Genomic DNA, 18,376 nt, shown 5'->3' on the forward strand with positions numbered 1-18,376 from the left:
GAGGTCTATTATCGATTTTTTATTTTCTGGATGAATAATTGAATAGTCTTGAAGTGAATGGGAAATAATCGGAATAAATCGTGGAGATTTTGTACTGGCGTCGCTTAAAAATGGCTTGTACTTCACTCGGAAGAATAAATTTCATTCAAATGAATTGGAAAGTCGGTAGAAGCGAAAATGGAGAAATGTAAATAGAATTAAATGACAAGGGCTCTGAGTGAAGAGCCTCTTGAAGCGATACTCCTTGTCTTTTCATCCCCAGACAGGTACCGTAATTGCCAACAACGATTTTCCCTCAGTCATAGTCACCAATTAGGACACCTAATTACTCCCGTCTGTTTCAATAGAGGCTGTCACCACTGCAACAGAGTCAATTGGCTCAGATTGGCCTTCCGGATCACTTCGGATCTCGCTTCAGCGACGTCTCACCATCTTTTATCTTTTATCTATCACAAAAGGACTGCGGAGATAATTGAATGAGTGGAGAGACATTTTCAATGGTGGAAAGGGCAATTCGTAATGTTGACGCCAATTCCATCCACTTCAGGCGTCAATTGAAAAATTTTCACACAGAAATTAATATTCGTATTGTTGAAAAATTCTTTCAATCTCTCGATTACAATTCAGAACAATTTCGATTCTGAATTTTAAGAAAAAAAAATACCAACCTCGAGGGAACACCGGACTATTAAAGATCTCTGAAAATAAGAGATAAGTCTCCGACTTGTATAAAATGAAAAAAAAAATAGAGTGATGGGTCGCACAATCGGATAAAGGGAGAATTATTCTTCTATTCATTAACGAAAAGCATTCTTAATCCAATTATTCAGTTTTTTCTAGGAGACTGACGACTGTTTCCCGTCACACGTGAAATAAGCAAAAGTTTTGATGGAACTCAATGTAATTCCCAGAAATTTTTCCATATTTTATTCAAACTTGTAATAAAAGAGAATGAAATGATCTCTCGTTGAAAATTCTGGGAATAACAAATCCCTCCTTTCAACCCCTTCATTCCATTCCATTTTTCCCCCCAGAGGGAATCAGAGAGTTTTCAGGTTTTTTCCACCACTCTCTCCATTTCTTTTTTTTTTACCCCCTTTTTTTTCGTCCGCACTCTATCCATTGGCGTCAGTGGTGCGACTACGATATGCGACGTTAAATTGAGCCGCAATCTGGGGGAGAAGATAAAAGCTTTGTTCGTTTGCGAAAACCGACGACCTGCCGGCAATTCGAGATAGAAGTGTACGGTTTTTTACCGTTTTTGGTCTCCGAATATCCCCGATGCACTGGGGTGTGGTGACGAAAAGAGGAAGACCCTCACGCCACCGCGATAACTGTGATATTTTTCTCTGGAGTATGACTCGTGCGGGATGACAAAAAATCTCCACGTTGATTTTTATTTCACGATTAAACGTTTATCCATCACTTTAAACGATCATCTAAAAATTCGTTTGACAAACTTACGGGAATTTTTCCACTCCGGTGTGAAAATGAATTTATCGGAAGTTTTAACAATTCCACGTGATTACTTAGAATAAATATCCAGGTAACTGAATAAATTTTCTAATTTTTAAAATAGGAAAATTTAGAAAATGGGAAAATGGGAAAATGGATGAATTTATAATTTATGTGGTAATCAAAAAATGTTGAGGTTTGCATTTATAATTTAAAATTCTGTCGCAAAAGTATAAAAAAGTTGAGGAAAATTTGATAATTCAATATTTCGATTGTGGAGTTTCCACGAATTGATGAAACACTAAAGACAAAATAAAAGTAATAAGTTTGAGACAGAATTTTGCATTTAGAATTGGAACGATCTCTGGGGATCCATAACCTGTCTATTTTCGTTTCCATCCCCAACCGATTTCTCCCGAGTTTAAAAATCCTCAGAGAACCCCTAAAGCTGTCTGAAAACTTCTGACACTTTGTTTGGTGTAAAATTTATCTCATTGTTATTTATCCCAAAGTGTAAACGATATTTCGGTAGTTCACTCGTGCCCCGGTACTGCGATAATGGTTAAATGAAGTGCAAAAGCCCCGATAAGTGTCTACGATTTTTCTTTTCGTTTTATCGGATGCTTCACGATCGATTTAATCGCCATTTTCTTTATTCGCAGAGATGAAATTCCTCAAAAACTCGTAGCAGAGTTTTCCTCGATTTATTCAGTTTTCCTCCTCCTTTCCCTGAAATAGATAATCGATTTAAATAGAATAATCAATTCTAAACAATAAATTGTTAAACAATTCCCTTAAAAATATTTTATAAATATTTTTACTTCAACTTTCATGGTGGGTAATGAGAGGTGACTATTTCAATAGCAAAAACTTCAGGTGCAGTTCATTCAAATTAAAAACGTCTTTTGATTCATTTTTGAGGGGGAAAAGGGGGATTGCCGGAGGGGTGAAGGGGGGAGGGAGTTAGTATCAGTGACCGTGAATGGTAGTCAAGTGGTGAGGGATGGAGTTCTCAAGAAAGATAAGAGGGTGAACGGATTCAGTGACAAAAGAAGTCGAAGTGAACTGCAACTCTTTCTCTTCACCCTCGTTCATTTTCACAGCAGTCTACCGCACTGCTGCACCCCGAGTGAAAACAAAAGGGTAAAAAAATGGGGGGGGGGGGCAAGGGAAAAAAGGGGGAGAAAAAAAAGGGGGTGGAAAAAAGGGGAGGAAAGGGGGTGGACTGGTGAGGAAAAAGCGAGAGGAAAGCAACGGAAAACCACCTCCCGGTCAATACTCAACTCACGTCTCTCGCATCCTGGGGGTTCCAACATCGCGCATTTTCCCCTCTTCTACAATTATTTTCGGCTTGAGAAAAGGGCGTTTTCCTAAAATCCACTGGGATTCGAGACGAGTGGTATAAAGAGACCCACGGGTGGAGGCATCTACCCTAGCTGCTGAAAGAAAACGGGGAAAAACAGCTCCCGCGTTTTATAAGCCGTCAGTTTTTCTTAATTCCCGCGGTACTACTCGGCTTGTTATTTTTATTTTGATGGATTCTCACGCCGCGGGGGAATCGCAACCAAGATGTATCGCCGCGATTTCTAGTTGCTAACCGAGTTTTTTCGTGAGAAATTGCCTGTCGGGTCTTTGAAAATTGGTAGATCCAAAATTCAAATAATATTTCGATAATTTTATATTGAATTCACGATAATTTATTAATTATCCGTCAATTATCGAAGACCCGGCATATTTGACTCAGGATTTTAAAAAAAACTTGTCAATTTATTTAATTCAAAAAAATGATAATGAAAAACAAATGTTTATTGTTTTTTTTATTTTTGAATTGAGGGACGCCACGGAATTATCTCCTTCTCAAAAAATCGTACAAGTTGGCGATTTTCATAATTGATATTTCATGAACAATAAAAAACTCAATTCCATTTTCGTGGAAAATTATATTGAGTGAAGTCTCATTTCTTTTTCCAGTACCGTGTGAGAAATTAGGAGTCCTGCACATGTCATTCACCGATTGATCAATCAAATAGCGTTAGTCTGCCATTACATCCGACGAGAAAAAAAGACGAGTTTCGATAAATTAATTTGTGAGGACTCGATCCTCTCGCGTTCCATGACGCATGTTATACAGCTTTCCATTGGAATATACGAGAAGCCCTGTTTTTAAATCCTCCCTTTGTCCTCAATATCGGTTTTGCTTTCATTTTAATAGCGACACTCGTTTGCCACACCCATTCCCACCCCCATCGTGTGCAGAGAGTGTCGAACGTTTATTGCAAAATGAAATGAAAGTGCGGGAGATATTTCAGTGAATCGTTATTCCGCGATAATTTTTCCCCGAAAATTCAACGGAAGTTTATCATGAATTAATGGCCCAATGAGTGGGAAATTATTAACGACTGGTATAAACTTCGATAAATTATAAATCCCGCGGTGAGTTAATGAAGCAATTAATCAATTATCTGTTACTCTCCTTAGATTATTCCCATTTTTTAATTACTCACCTCATTTATTCAACAATTCTGTGATTTTTAATCATACGGCTATTTGGAGATTATATCCTGAACAATGAAATTAAAAGGCAATATTTATTGTACGCCATAATTTTTTCTTTATTTTATGGAAAAATTATGGGGGTGAGAATTTTTTTTTTTTGATTTTACGAATAGGCGCGCAGTTTTTTTGATTTTTTTTTTGCTTTGAATCGGTAGTTTTTTGTGATTTTTATTCTCGATATTGCATTTGTATTTTTATTTTTTCAATGAAATTAAAAAACAACAAATGAAAAGGCATCGGAGCGAAATCTGTTCGACACGCGTTGGAGCGAGGGACTGACGTTTGTCCCCAGGTGCGTACTGGGCGCCGGATGTGCGAAATTTCAACCGAACTTCGGTGAATTTTTATTTTGGCTCCACCGATTTTTTTTCTAGCCATTTGCCCTCACTCTTTTATAACACCTCCTGTCACGGGATCTCGACAGACGTGAGGGGATTTTTTAATTTTATCTCCACGGGGTTTTGGGCGATTGCTGAAATTCAGAGACCACGCGATAAATTCTATATTCCACGCCAGATCCGCAGAGAGATTAATTCTTCAAAAGAATTGTAGTCCGAAAAAAGAGAAAGGAAATGGATCTCGAAAGTCTCGAAATCTCGAAGTCTCCAATGACCGTGACATTTTGAAAATTCCAAAAATTTTAACAATTTATTTTCGCAAATTAGAAATTCCGTGAAGAAATTTTTCTTGGGGGACAAATAAAAAATTCCGTGAATATTTTTAATCTGAATTGAATTCAGACTGATATAATCGAAAATTTCGACGACTTGGTGACCGAAATTTGGAGGAGTGTAGCGGACAACAAGACGATGGTAAAAATTCTGGTTGAAATTTATCCCGGAGAGCTCGGAATAATATTTGAGTGAGTTCTGGCAGAGATGATGAGACGTTTTCTCGAAGGTGATTTTGCATGAGGGGGCCGTTGCTGAAGGGCCATAGAAAGCTGGTAAAAGCGGAAAAAAGATGGGGGATAGAGAGCTCTGGGGCACTTGAAGGTGCCTTTTATTGCCTCCAACGAGGCGCGTCTTTTCGACCCACTCCACCCTCCGAACGACATATTACTTCTGAGCGGTGACTGTCGTCATTGTCACTGGGGAAAAAAGGAAAATTTCAGGGCTTTTTTTTTCTCTCCTTTCACCGGAAAGTACATCCCAGGGATGAGTGTAATGGCCAGGTTGCAGGGAGAGGGAATGTGGAAACGAATTTTACATAATCCACGGGGGGATCATTTGTGCCTGAGCGGAGATACGAGCGGTAACGATCGTGTACTCGGGGGATGAAACGCAAGGGGATGCTCATGTATAGGCAGTAGGGGTTGGCTTTCTGATTAAACTTTTGAGTCACGCTCATTCGTGTGGCCAACGCCATTCGATACCATTCTATCTCTTTCTACCGAGCTTTCATTTTTCGAGAGCTGGGACACAACCCATCCGCGAAATCACTGCAGATCGTCTTTTTAATCGCGCTTTATTGCCGCCATTTCGGAAAATGTCGGAAGCAAATGGATTATTTATTTTTTTTAAATATACGCACTCGCTTGGATGACAACCTAGTCTTGACTGATGAGAAGAATGGAAATGTCTGCTGTCATTTGTGATCATTTGAAATTTTTGCACGCAGATTTATTTATTTATTTATTAAAATCCCATGAATATTGGAAGGATTTTCGCAGCGGCTCTCTGTAAATATATCGCTTAGATAAATATTGTTCGGGTGGTGAGTCAATACCGAAAAAACATGGCGATTGAAACTGGCCGGTTAAAGAATGGTTAAATAAACATTTAAAAATGTTTTCGAACAGTACGGGAAAAAGGGGAAAACGCGAATGAAGTGGTTGAGTCGTTAATCACAGCTGGACGTTTGGCATCTTGGCAAGCTGGCAATAGGGCTTCGGGGTGAGATGGGCTCGTAAATCATTGGCTCGCTCGTTAAAGCGACATTAATAACGAGAATCGGTAGACTCCTTCCTCGGGTTTGAAATCGCCTGTGGGAGGCTTGAACGGGGCAAATAAAAATAAATAACCGGGTGGAAAAGGCCCACATCAGGACGAGTGAAAAGTGACGTACCGAGGATTCTTGAGAGTTGGATGGGCTCCAATGGGCGACGATTGAAGCGCCAAATCGCTCGTTTGGGAAAAATAAAATCTCCTTCCAACCTCTTGAGGGCAGAATAGAAAATCACAAATTGTACAGTTGGAACTTGCCCAATTAAGGGATAACGTCCTGAAAAAAATCAAGACTTGACTAAAAAAATCTGAAAGTAATCTCATGCCTTCTTCGATCATTCCATTATTAATATTAATACTCATTCCGCAACGATTCGATTAAAATTGACTCCCACTTGTTCGAAACCTCAAAAATATTTCTTTAAAATGAGAAAAAAAGTAGCAAATTCGACTCAGCCAATCCTGAATAATGAAATATTTCAAAAGTCTCTGAAATCACTCCCCAAGTTCATCTCTCCTCAAATAAACATCATTTCTATTACCAAAAAATATTTAAATAACCAATCTTCTTAAAATTACCACCTAATCAATACGAATTTCAAACTAAACAATTAAAAAAACATCGCCGACATCAACAGGGATTGAAAGGTACTAATGACTTCTCGTAATCGCCATGCAAAATGCGATGCAAATCCCTTTCCCCGGGACTTAAAAAAATCGAAACGAGAGGAATTAAACAAAAGTCAACGGCTAATAAAACTTTTTAAACAAGCAGAAAAAGGAGAGGAGCGTGAGGAGAGGGGGGTGATAATCCGTGAATTTTATTCGTCCCAGGCGGGTAATGGGTGCAGAATTAGCGGGGACATTGGGGCACTGGTATTCGCGAATCCGCACATTGGTAACGGGTGCCAGTTACCCTGGGTACGTGAACATTTTGTGGAGCCCACGGGGCTAACCTGCAAAATTTAGAACACCCACTGACAAATGGTGACTCGGCATTGCCCCGTTGAGGGCCTGGTCGAGCTTAACTGCCGCATAAACCACAGGGCAAACCTCCCCCTCACCCATCCACCCCCTTGCCACCTCTTTTCGTCCCCTCGACCGTTGGTGCACCCTTACATTGTCACGGTAGAAAACACCTTTCCCAGTGTGTATTATTGTACTCACGACGATGTTTTCTCCCCTTGTTACTCATAAACGTCGTAAGGTTGTGGTTTCATCCAGCGGAAAATGTTTTTTAAAAATGAAGGGGATAAAGAGGTGAATGGGGGACTTTCTCGTGGTCTTAAAACATCGTGTTATGCTCGTAAAAATGAGAATGGAGACTTTAAAAATATGAAGGGGTAAAGAGGTGGTCGTAATTCACATGAAATTGTTTTCATTTAGGTGTTTTTTCATGGGATGCATCGACGTTATTTTTTTTTCTCACGGGGAGAATCTGTTTTTCAAAAGTTCACCATCACGGCAGGATTATTTCGTTTAAAAACACCGTAGAATTGAAACTTATTTAATATCAATGGATCATTTATCCGAAATAATTCGTTTTCTGGGTATTAAATTTCCCCGATTCAATGATTCTGCGATATGAGCGCCTGAATTTTCAATTTTTTATCAGAATTTTTTATCAGAAAGATGAATGCCTGGAAAAAATTGAGAGAATTCCGGGTAACTCAGATAATTTGTGAGACTCCTAGGTATAAAAGTCTTCTCCAAACATTCGTAAAAATTTCCATGGATTCTACCGGCAAAAAGCGGCATTTTTTTATCTCTCCCTCGCAAAGACACTGTTATCACAGACAAGAACAACTCGATTCCACATCTCAATTCCCTCATTGTTTATGTATCCCCGAGTGTACACAGGGATACATTGAACAGAGTCCACAGAACGTTGAATGCATCAACATTGTCACCCAAAGGTTTGCGTTTGATCAGACCCATGCCACCGACATCCGGCCAACGGTCCATCTCCGGTCTCCACTTTTCCAAAAAGCACCCTCTGAATACACCGAAAGTGTTGGCGTGATAAAGAGAGTTCTCGGTGAGTTTGAGGAGTGGTCAGTGCATGTGTTGGGGTTGGAGTTTAATTTATGACACGTCGACAAAATATTGCACCCACCGCAGAGATTAGTACCACCACGACCCGTGGCTTGTCGTTGAACTCACGTTCATTTCAACCCTCCGGAAAACCCTCAAACCCTCTTTCCCATCCGTGCCTGCGGCGTCACAGAATATTCTAAACGTGGAGAGTAAAACAAAAAGGGAATAAAAACAACAACCAGGGGAATAGATGGACATTCAACTCGACATCAACTGCCTTTCCATTTCGTTCAAACACAAATTTTCCCTTTCACCTAAGAAACTTCACTATTCTCTAATGAAAATTCTCAAAATAATATTTCTAAAACGATCAACAAAATTATCCATTCTAATTGATTGCTCTTTCCTTTTTAATTTGAAATATCAGATAAAAATCGCCACCACTAAATATAGGCATAAGTTTCACTGGATTTTTTTTATCATTCTGCAATATTAAAAATTTTATTGAACTAGTAGCAGCTGCATATGAATTCTGAATGTTATGACGTCAATTCAATACTCAATAAAAATTCAACAAATCATAATTTTTGACTGAAAAAAGAAAAAAGAAGAAATCAGGAACTACGAAAGAAAACACAAAAATTCAATTAGCACCTGATACCTTATCATTTCCCATTGATTAGATTCCATGTATCTCGTTAGACTGGTGGAAAAAATTAACAATCCAACGAACCAACTCGATATTGTTCAATCCATGAAACATACAGCGTTGGTCCGATGAATTTACACCTCGGATGACACGAGAGGGTAGTGAACACGAAGTAACAGCTATGAAAATCGATTGGAAGGGTGCAGGAGTCACGTATAAAGCCTCGGATATGATCAAAAAGGAGTCGGGGGTATATGAGGGAATGCTAACGCAGTGGAGATGGATAAAACGTGCATCAAGGGAAAATACCACGGTACAGTGATGTGTACTAGCATTATCGTTGAATTCATTCCCCAGAGGCTAGAGTGGGCATAATGGTTGGTGCATGTTGCCAACGAAAACTCCAATGTGAAACAACGAACCCTTGAGCGCTCGGCATTAATATATATTCATTTGGCTAATGAAAAACAAGTGACGCCTGGTTATTTCGCTGTGTGCATAACAACACATATGAAACTTGATACTTCATTTGGAGTTATCATGTTGGAGGCACTGGGGTCACTGGAGAACGGAAAAATACAGAGAGGATTATGGACAAGGTTAATTACGTTGGAGTCATTGAACGTGAGAATTAAACCTCGTCGACACCAAAGGACATGTCTGGAGTGGCATTAATTACCCAGTACGTGGCAAAAATTCTCATCTGCAATTACGATTCTAGAAATTTCTCCAATATCTCCAAATTTCTCCAGTCGAAAAATCATCTAAATTCTTAATTACCCCGGTTTTAATCAATCAATCAAATTGCAGTTAATAACAATCACGAATTTATTGTTTGTCTTGAAAATTCAGTGAAGTTCAATTAAACAAGAATTGAATTAATGAAAATTGAAATTTCAAATGTTTTTTTTTAATTCAATTGCAATTGGCCAATAGTGAATAATGGCCCGCAATTTAACGGAATTGTGCAATATGAGAGATTGGAACTGTCAGAAGGTCAGACCTTTCGACAAGCTGTCAATTATTATTGTTATTTTCAAAGTAAACAATAAGTGCGTGCGGGAGAGAAGAAGTTATGGAGTTGGGAATGAAAGTGCTGTCAAAACTTGTCATGGACTTCGAATGAGAACCAGGAATAGCTCGTTGAAGAGGGTGAGGGGTTGCAAGGGCCGAATGCCGATATCACCCGATGTCGGATTTTCCATAGGGTATCACGATACTCTGGGGGACTTCTCCACAAGCTTGCCAATAGAAACCCAGGGATAGAGCTACCAATGACCCCGAGCATTCCGCCAATGCAATACCGCACTTCCTTCGCAAACCCATCTCCGGTATTGTCGATATTCCTGCAGGTAAGCGACCTCGACAACTCGTTGAGGTTCGAAGGGACTTCACGTGACGGAGCCCTTCCCCATGACTACTGATATCCGGTTGGGTGAAACAAGGTGGGAAGCTCCAGGGATGGAAGAATAAAGAGGGAATTGAGAGGTGAATCTCATGGAAAATGGTGATCACGTGGTGGATATAATGTGTGGAATATCCTCCCCAGGGGAATACCCTGATGGTTTATCCACTTAAGCCAACGATAACACACTGCCTTGAAAATTACTCGAAAAATTTACCAAAATTTAAGAAATAAAACGCGTATTTTCTCACTCACTTAAATTACGGCAAACCAAACGAAAAATAAAAGCTACTGTAATGACGAAGAGAAATGTATGTATGTATGTATAATTAAAGCGACAAAAAATTAAAAAGGAAAGTGTCCACGTGGTGATATCCTGATGGTTATGGACCTGACACTTTCATCCAGAGACCATACAATCGCCGAATTACCGATGAAACCCATGTCTAACCCAACGCTGAGTATTTCCACTTACTATTGGCGCTGCCTCATTGGTTATTCCAGGATTGTCCGCAAAAGTGTTCCTTCCAGTGCCGTCAAAACGCATAGGCTGCGTCATATTGTTGGCCAGTGAATGGTGCAATCTCGGCCAGAGTGACGGTCGGCGGCAACCCGACACAATCCTGCGACACCTAAAAAAAAAGAGAAAGGCACAGTAAAACCGATAAAAAGGCTATATTTTCGATCTCTCGCTATATTCTACATGTGTTCCGTTTAAGTACAGATGGAGGTGGGTAAAATGTCCCAGAGGTGCTGTGAAAAATGAAAAGGACGGGGGCAGGAGGGAGGGAAATTGGGGGGATGAACGTCTGGAGAAGATGGAATCGGGGAAAGAGTGATCCTCCGGATTTGGTTGACACGGGAAGGGATTGTGGGGCAGGGAGAACGATGGAGGAAACAGGATTCGAATTTATGAGGCTAGTTCGATGAAATCTCTCGTCACATTCCCTTTTTATTGGCCTGGCGCAGCCATAGAGCTTTCAAAAGCGAGGGGACACACTCGAAACGAGTTATTTTACGCTCTACTTTTCCTCTGTGCACCATCCAAGCCATGGATTCACCCTTCTATCTGCCTTCTACACCCAATATTCAACCAATTTCTCGTTTTTTTTTTCCACCATTTTGGTTCTATCATTACTTTCCACTCTTCGTTCTGCTGTTTCTCGAGTACTAGCACGAAGGGATGTACATCGTTTCCGGGGTGAGGGCTAGGTGTGTCACGCAAGCCACGGGGATGGGGTTGTAAATCATTGTAACGTCTAATTTCGAAGTGGTTCTGGCCGAAAACAGCCTTGTGTACACAGTAGGTAAACCTGCCTACTCGATAAATCACGACTTGTCTCATTTTACAAGTTTCCGAGCGACCAATAAACCCAGAAAAGTACATCATTCTGTCTCTTGGGGTTTGAAATGAGTTCACAGATCAATCCGATTTTTCTCACCGGCTACTCCAATATTCTGTTTCAATATTGATGTCAAACTCTTAATATTAAAACTATTGCAATGACCAGAGGTAAAATGTTCTCGGAAAAATGTCGAGCCGAGAGTAGCGCTCACCAAAACAGCAATTTTCCCTGAATTTAATGCGACATTTTTCGCGATGTAGAACGGCCGAGCTCGAAAACAATTTCGAAGTAACTCCGTTAATAGAGAATGCGAAGTAACTATATTCAGCAAGACACGTACCAAGCAAGAGCCTCCAGGAATATTCTCGGAATAAGGAGGATCCTCCATGAATCCTACGAAATAGCATCAAGAGAGTGCATTCTGGAGACGCTAATACTCCAAAGATAGCATCAGATTTAATGTTCACGACATTCTGGAAAATAGCACAATTGGAAAATCATGAGTGAGTTCTTCACAAGACTGTTGGAGGATGTTGACATATGCCTTGACATCACGAGTTGAGAAAAGAATTCGCTGAACTCGGTGAAATGCTCAGAATTGCATGAAATTCAGGCGAGGAGGGTGCGGGAGAGTGGAAGGCACCGAGGGAACTATCGTATTGCTTTTTCGTAAGGGAAAATGGAACTGTCGCAACTACAATGGCACCATGCTAAAGTCTACTGGGTGTACAGTAGTGGCGTATCGCTGGCGGGCAACACCGGTGAATATTTGAATTTCATTTTCGATTCAAAGCCCCCGGACCAGACAGCCTCATTGGATTTATCCCCTCTGGCTATATATTGTTACTGTTTTTCTGGCTTTTACCTCCTTTTCAGTGGCCTGTCCCTCTTATCGGGGGAAATGCCACACCCTTATCACTGATTCAGGACTCCAGTATTTCGGTAACGACGGGATTGAGGAGAAGTTAATTCAGGAATCGTTTCTGGTTTATTTTCAAGTTGATATTACTTTTTCTCTCGGCAATCGATTTCGTCAGGGATTGCTTATTTTTGTATCTTATATATTTCGTCAATATTGAAATGGTCGGAATTATCGGTTGTTTATTATTATTATTTATATTTTTTTTTTGGTGGAAAATTACTCAAAAATCCAATTATTTGACGTATTTGACGTGTCATTTTCACGATTAGTATAAAAAATGAAGAAAAAAATACCATTGAATAATCAATTGAAATATAAAATGAAAAATGTAATCTGAAAAATTCCCGGAAAAGATGATTTTTAATTGAAAATGAATTCCAACTTCTAGAATTGAAAATGACTTGACTTGATCGACGACTCGGTGATTGAAATTTCAATAAATTTGCGCCACGCATCGAAATGTGAAATTGAGAAAGACGTTGGTACGGGGTCTAAACAATATGAATTCCGCCATTAACCATCGGTTATCACGTCCTGATTTAGTCCGAGTAAGGCGAAGGGATCTGATGGTATTACCCCAGGTAAAGTTTTGCCGAGCGTGCAGAGAACTTTTATGATACATCGCATCCAACCGGTAATTAAAACTGGCGCGAGAACGTGAGCAGGATAACGAATGATGATGGCGAGTAATAACAATAACGTAACCCCCATCCTTCCTAGAGCCACAAAAGAACTGCAGCGGAAGCAAGAACGAAGGCGATAATGAAGGTAGAAGCAGAACCATCCAACAAAATAGTGATGCCCATCCCCCTCAACGCTCCAATTCACATCACCTCATGTTCACCCATCATGCCGAGTGGTGGGTTGTAAATGAGCAACATGAAACACACGTTCCATCCTACCCAGCAAAATAACTGCTCATATCAAATGAGTGATTATTTATTCAGCGGTCAAGCACGGTTGATTTAACAAATGAACCACCAGCCGCTCGACTTAATTACAGACAAACTGGTTAATCCATATCCACTATTTTATTCGTTCGATTGGTCACTCCCTGTTTTTATCAGACCACTGATATCGCTGTTTAACTATTTCCCCTTTATAAAGTGTAAAAGCCGATTTCTTTGCAGATTCCTTTTTACAATTTTTTTTACAATTTTCGTGCACTGGAAAATTCATATTATTTATTTATATGTATATATAAATAGGTTTTTTTTCGTTGAAGAATTGGAGGGGTCATAATCTAGATTCTATATCTAATTTGCAGTGATAAAATTAAAGTGAGTTAATAAAATGAATTTTTTCTACTTGGATCGTTGTATATCGTTCGGGTAGTGCAACAAATCGTGGATTTTGGATACGCCTTGGGCATGTGCTATTAAAACACTCAGAGAATCCGGAAGACCCGACATATGCAAAGAATTATCCCCTAAATCCCCGGCATCACCGAATTCCCGGAGGCAATTAACATGCCCGTATTTGCACAATAAATGTGACGTTAGACGCTCAGTTAAATTCCGGAGAATTCACTTGCCTCAACTCTACCTTACGCTCCAACGGAATCCTCGGATCCCCGGAGTCGTTGGCGTGTCCTATCCACTGTGGAAAACACAAGCGAACAGGAATTGAATCGTATTATCAGTCTCTGCACGAGGGGCTGTTCTACGTTTCGATAGGGAATAGGAGCTACCAAGTTGACTGTACACACTCCAATTCAGGCGCACGAGTGAAGGCGATGGAATCAACCAAGGTTCATTACGGAAAGTGAACACCAAGTTCCGGTAAATTGAAACACCCTGATGCTGCATATGTACGTCACTCCACAATCGGTATTTACCCATCCAGACGAGCTGCATATAGGTGTCTTGAGCTCGTCCGCCATTCACGGCCCGAATATGCTTATCAAGGGATTATTTCAGCTGTTAAACTACTTCCCAAAAAAATTAATTTACCGTATGAGAATTTTGAGAGGGATTTTGGATTAAATTCAATGGAAATTCGAAGTCGGAATTCACTCGGGAGGAGTTAAAAATTTTATTTAATTAGAAAAGTTAAAGATTTACACCATTCGTTTTATTTATGTGAGAAATTAATGGAATTTTTGCTTTGTCTGTGGTTTTTATGCTCGATTGATAAAGATTGTTGTTTAATTCAATTTGAGGAAGTTGGGGTTTTCGTTTTGAAGGATCATTGATTTTTCGATGAATAGTAAATTTCGGAGATATCCCTTGAATTTTTACAGGTTCTTGCGGAATTTTCAGAGTTACGGAATTTAATGATTCCTTAATGAAGAATTCTGTAGAAAATTCATGTCACTTTTACCTGCAATTTAAAGGGTAATTTTCCAACAATTTATTAGAAATGGGGGATTTTTTAATGACTACTAGAATTTTCAATTAATGATCAGATAATAGCGAGACTATGTGGAGTGACTTCTGAATCTTCAGGTTTATGGCCCCTCAACGGCAATAATCGACCCTCGAAACATGGAGCAACCTCACCCCATATTCCTCCCTCTAATTCCAAGTTTGTCGGGGTTGTCACCGGAGTATTCATGGAACTTGCTCCCGAGGATTTCCACGACAAGTAGGTGATTCTCTCGGTTTGTTTCAGACGCCATGACATCGTCGAGATGCCGATTGTATCAAATCAGGAACGAACTTCGTCACTCATTGCGTCCCTCCCATTTCCATTTCCATCACCGAAGAAGGTGAACTGGTCACCCGGCAATCACAGCCTTTTCAATTAATTTTCGAATATTCACAAATGCTCACCGAATTTATCGGCAATTTAATTCATCTGGATTTATTGGTTAATAAATTTAATAAATAAGGCCGTGTCGAGTGCAAGTTTCCACCGAGTACTTCCAGTTTCGTGCTAATATTTGAACTTTATCCTACAGTTTTGAGCACATCAAGATGGCTAATGAGTCTACGCCCTAATAATCATTTGATATACTCGGGTTAGCTCATTCAGGAGAAACTTTTCGAACAAGAATTTTCGCTTATAGTCACATCCGCGGTAGTACATCCGCGGAATTTCACCCGGAACTTCACAACTTTCCGCTAATCAATTTCTTTCCAAAGTACCTGAACCAAGTATTGTATAATAAATATCTCACACTGGTGCAATTCTAGATTCAAATATCGAGTTGAAAATACTTTAATAAATCCCTTGAACATTGAAAAAAAAATGACAATATGAAAAAACCAAAAAATGAAATTTCGCGGATTTTTCGTCGATCATCTGAAAACTCGAAATTATACGACTCGACTTATTTATCCCTTAGGAATAATCCCTAATGGAACTGAAACGGAATATTGATCCTTCGCCGTCTAATTATTAACGGAATTCCTGTAAAACTCATAAAAATCATAATTCCAGCGTCCAATTACGTGACACGCAATTCTCGTCGTTTTTTTTTCCCCGTGGGATATATCATGGGCTGTGCAAAAGGTGAATGAACCTCTCAACCAATTGCTATCTTTCGATTCATGCTACAATACGATAGCTCTGGTGTAATAAAATTTACGGCTCCACAGAATCGTGCTTGAGAAATAGCACTTGAATTCTTCAGCTTTTCATCTAATACGTCCCATACCCAACGACGGTAGCTCCCTATTTCAATTTTACGAGATTATGCCATTGTTTCACTTTATTTCACTCCATTCTCCCGTCTGTTTTCCCTATTTATACATTTTCCCTTTTTTTTACAGCTCGTAAAAGCAGAATTACATTCATTAGTTTTGGACGCCGGTGGGAATTAGTGCTAATGGGAATCGCGGAGATATATTAGAGCGCGGAAAAATAATTATAATTAATTGAACACGGTGGATGATTAAACGAATTTAATTTGTTGGGTGACTTTTTGGATCTCTAGGGTAATAATTCTGACTGATCAATTTTTAGACGTGACCTGATGACGTGTTGCATGCCTCAAGCGCTAATGTCCGATGGATTATGAACGGGGCGATAAATTAGTGGCACTGGGGATAACTACGATCCATGGGGGGTTGTTTCGCGAAAATGTCCACCGACTGCGTTAACGTACCACCGTATAATTCAATTTTCCACTGCTATTCATCCCTCTTCGTTCCTCATCCTGTCTTCCTCTGGGCGTATTCATTTTACACGCTTGACGTCACTAATGCATTGTGACCCCATTATATGTCATTATTTTTCGGTAAAATTTCGGTTGCGAATAACATCGTGTTGATTAGTTTCTCGGAGTTGAGATAATTATCGGGGGTTGTTTTACAATTGAGAGACAACACACCGTCATAGCATTTTCAACGGTTATTAATATATTGGGAGTTTATATTTTCCCAGTGCAAAAACAGTCGACGTAATGAATATTCAATAAAATTATAATTACGGTTGATGCATGTGTAGAATATAAATATTTGATGAAAATGTTTAATTACAGCGGGAAATTAATGGGTGCATGGGAAATTATGGTGAATATATTCTTGGGAGTTTAGTTAATTGGTAATAAATAATTCGATATCAATTACTCATTTGACATGAAGAGTTGTGAGAGTTTCACGCGAAAGCAATTGAATTCATTCAATTATCAGTATTTTTGAGTTTGAAATTCACGGGAATAATTCGTAATTAATTTAACTACGCATTCTAACGAAACCCGATAAGTCCATTAAAAATGTATTTTTTTAATAAATATTATGGTTTTATTTTGTGAATTTATTCCAGCACTGGAATTTTTTTCCATGGCTACAAGAATTTTTTGCGGAAATGTTATTCCGCGTGGAGACTTGGAAAAATGTTTAAATGAAAAAGTAAAATCATTACGGGAGTTAGTGGCTAATGGGAAACCCTGAGAGAATTTACTTTTCGCATTCTGGGTGGTGTCGAGGATGTTACCGTTAAAATGAGATAATCAGGGAGTCCAGAATTCTCCAGGACGTCACTCTTGATTTTCACTCCCTAACAACAGGTGAGACATGGTGGGTACCTCGTAATAAACAATGACAAAGGGTGACTATGTTGCTGGCATTCCAAGTACCGCGGCAATTACTCCGAGGCCATTCGTTAATGAATGTTCACTCGTTTCGTGTTGTTAATGTGTCGGTGTGAAGATTACGTAAGAGAATTTCAAGAGGATGAATTATAACCCGGAAATTCTCCAGTCTCAACGGTTTCTCCAGCCAATGGACTCTTCAAACTTCCCTGGAAATTTGTTGAAAGCTTGGTCGGAAATTTTCCTGATTATAACTTTGTCCTTTGATTCTTTTCACTCCAGAAGTTGCGATATAAAGAATGATAACGACGAAATTATAAAAAAAAAAGTCGGTCAACTACAGCTCGTTGGCTATTCGTGAGGTAAAATTTCTAAAGTCCGTCGTGTCGTCGATTCGGGGAAAAACCAGGGAAATCCGAGGGAAAAAAGATACATTGGGCGAAGTTTTCTTAACAGGGTCAAAGCGTGATTTCTCCACAAGAAATCTGTCGTTTCAAGGAATTCTCGGGGGATGGGGGAGACCAGGAGAAATCAAAACGCTCGATCTTTTGGGGATGGTTGAGAACGGAAAACTAAAAGTTTCGATTCAGCATACTCCAGGAGTTGGGGGAGAGGAGAGGACATTTCCCCTGTCGAAAATATCTAAAGAGAACTTTAACTGCTGGCGATGTAAAGAAGATAAAAAATAAATACAATATTCACCTCGATTCCAGAATACCCAAAAGTTCATTTTTGTTGCGATTCAATTTCGAGGAATGATTTGGTACATTTTTTTCTCAACTATAGATCCATTAAAATATATATTTCACCCAAATATCTTATATATTTTGTAACTATCGTCTTCAAAAAAAAATGTAAAGATTCGAGTAATTTGCCAGCGAGAAATGGCGAAATCTCCCCCGATATATATTTTCCGTATCCCGGCAATTTGTCCAAAATCCTCCCGGCAGAATTGAGAATGAAAATCCCTGTGATACTTTCGAATGGATCGTCTCTTACTTCATCTTACACGAATTCTCATCTGATGGAAACAGGTGCAGGTGGCATCTCCCTGAGTCCCTTTGAAATTTCAAATGCTGAAG

At 39.4% G+C, this 18,376-nt stretch overlaps 1 protein-coding gene across 1 annotated transcript in view; it reads left to right on the forward strand.

Annotated features, from left to right (window-relative positions):
* Nucleotides 1-18,376, forward strand: part of LOC105267623 (uncharacterized) — a 67,100-nt gene that overhangs the window by 22,322 nt on the left and 26,402 nt on the right. The gene's annotated exons all lie outside the window — the stretch shown is intronic.

This window comes from Fopius arisanus, unplaced genomic scaffold (genome assembly GCF_000806365.1).
Source record: "Fopius arisanus strain USDA-PBARC FA_bdor unplaced genomic scaffold, ASM80636v1 scaffold00048, whole genome shotgun sequence".
In the NCBI taxonomy this organism is placed as follows: domain Eukaryota; kingdom Metazoa; phylum Arthropoda; class Insecta; order Hymenoptera; family Braconidae; genus Fopius; species Fopius arisanus.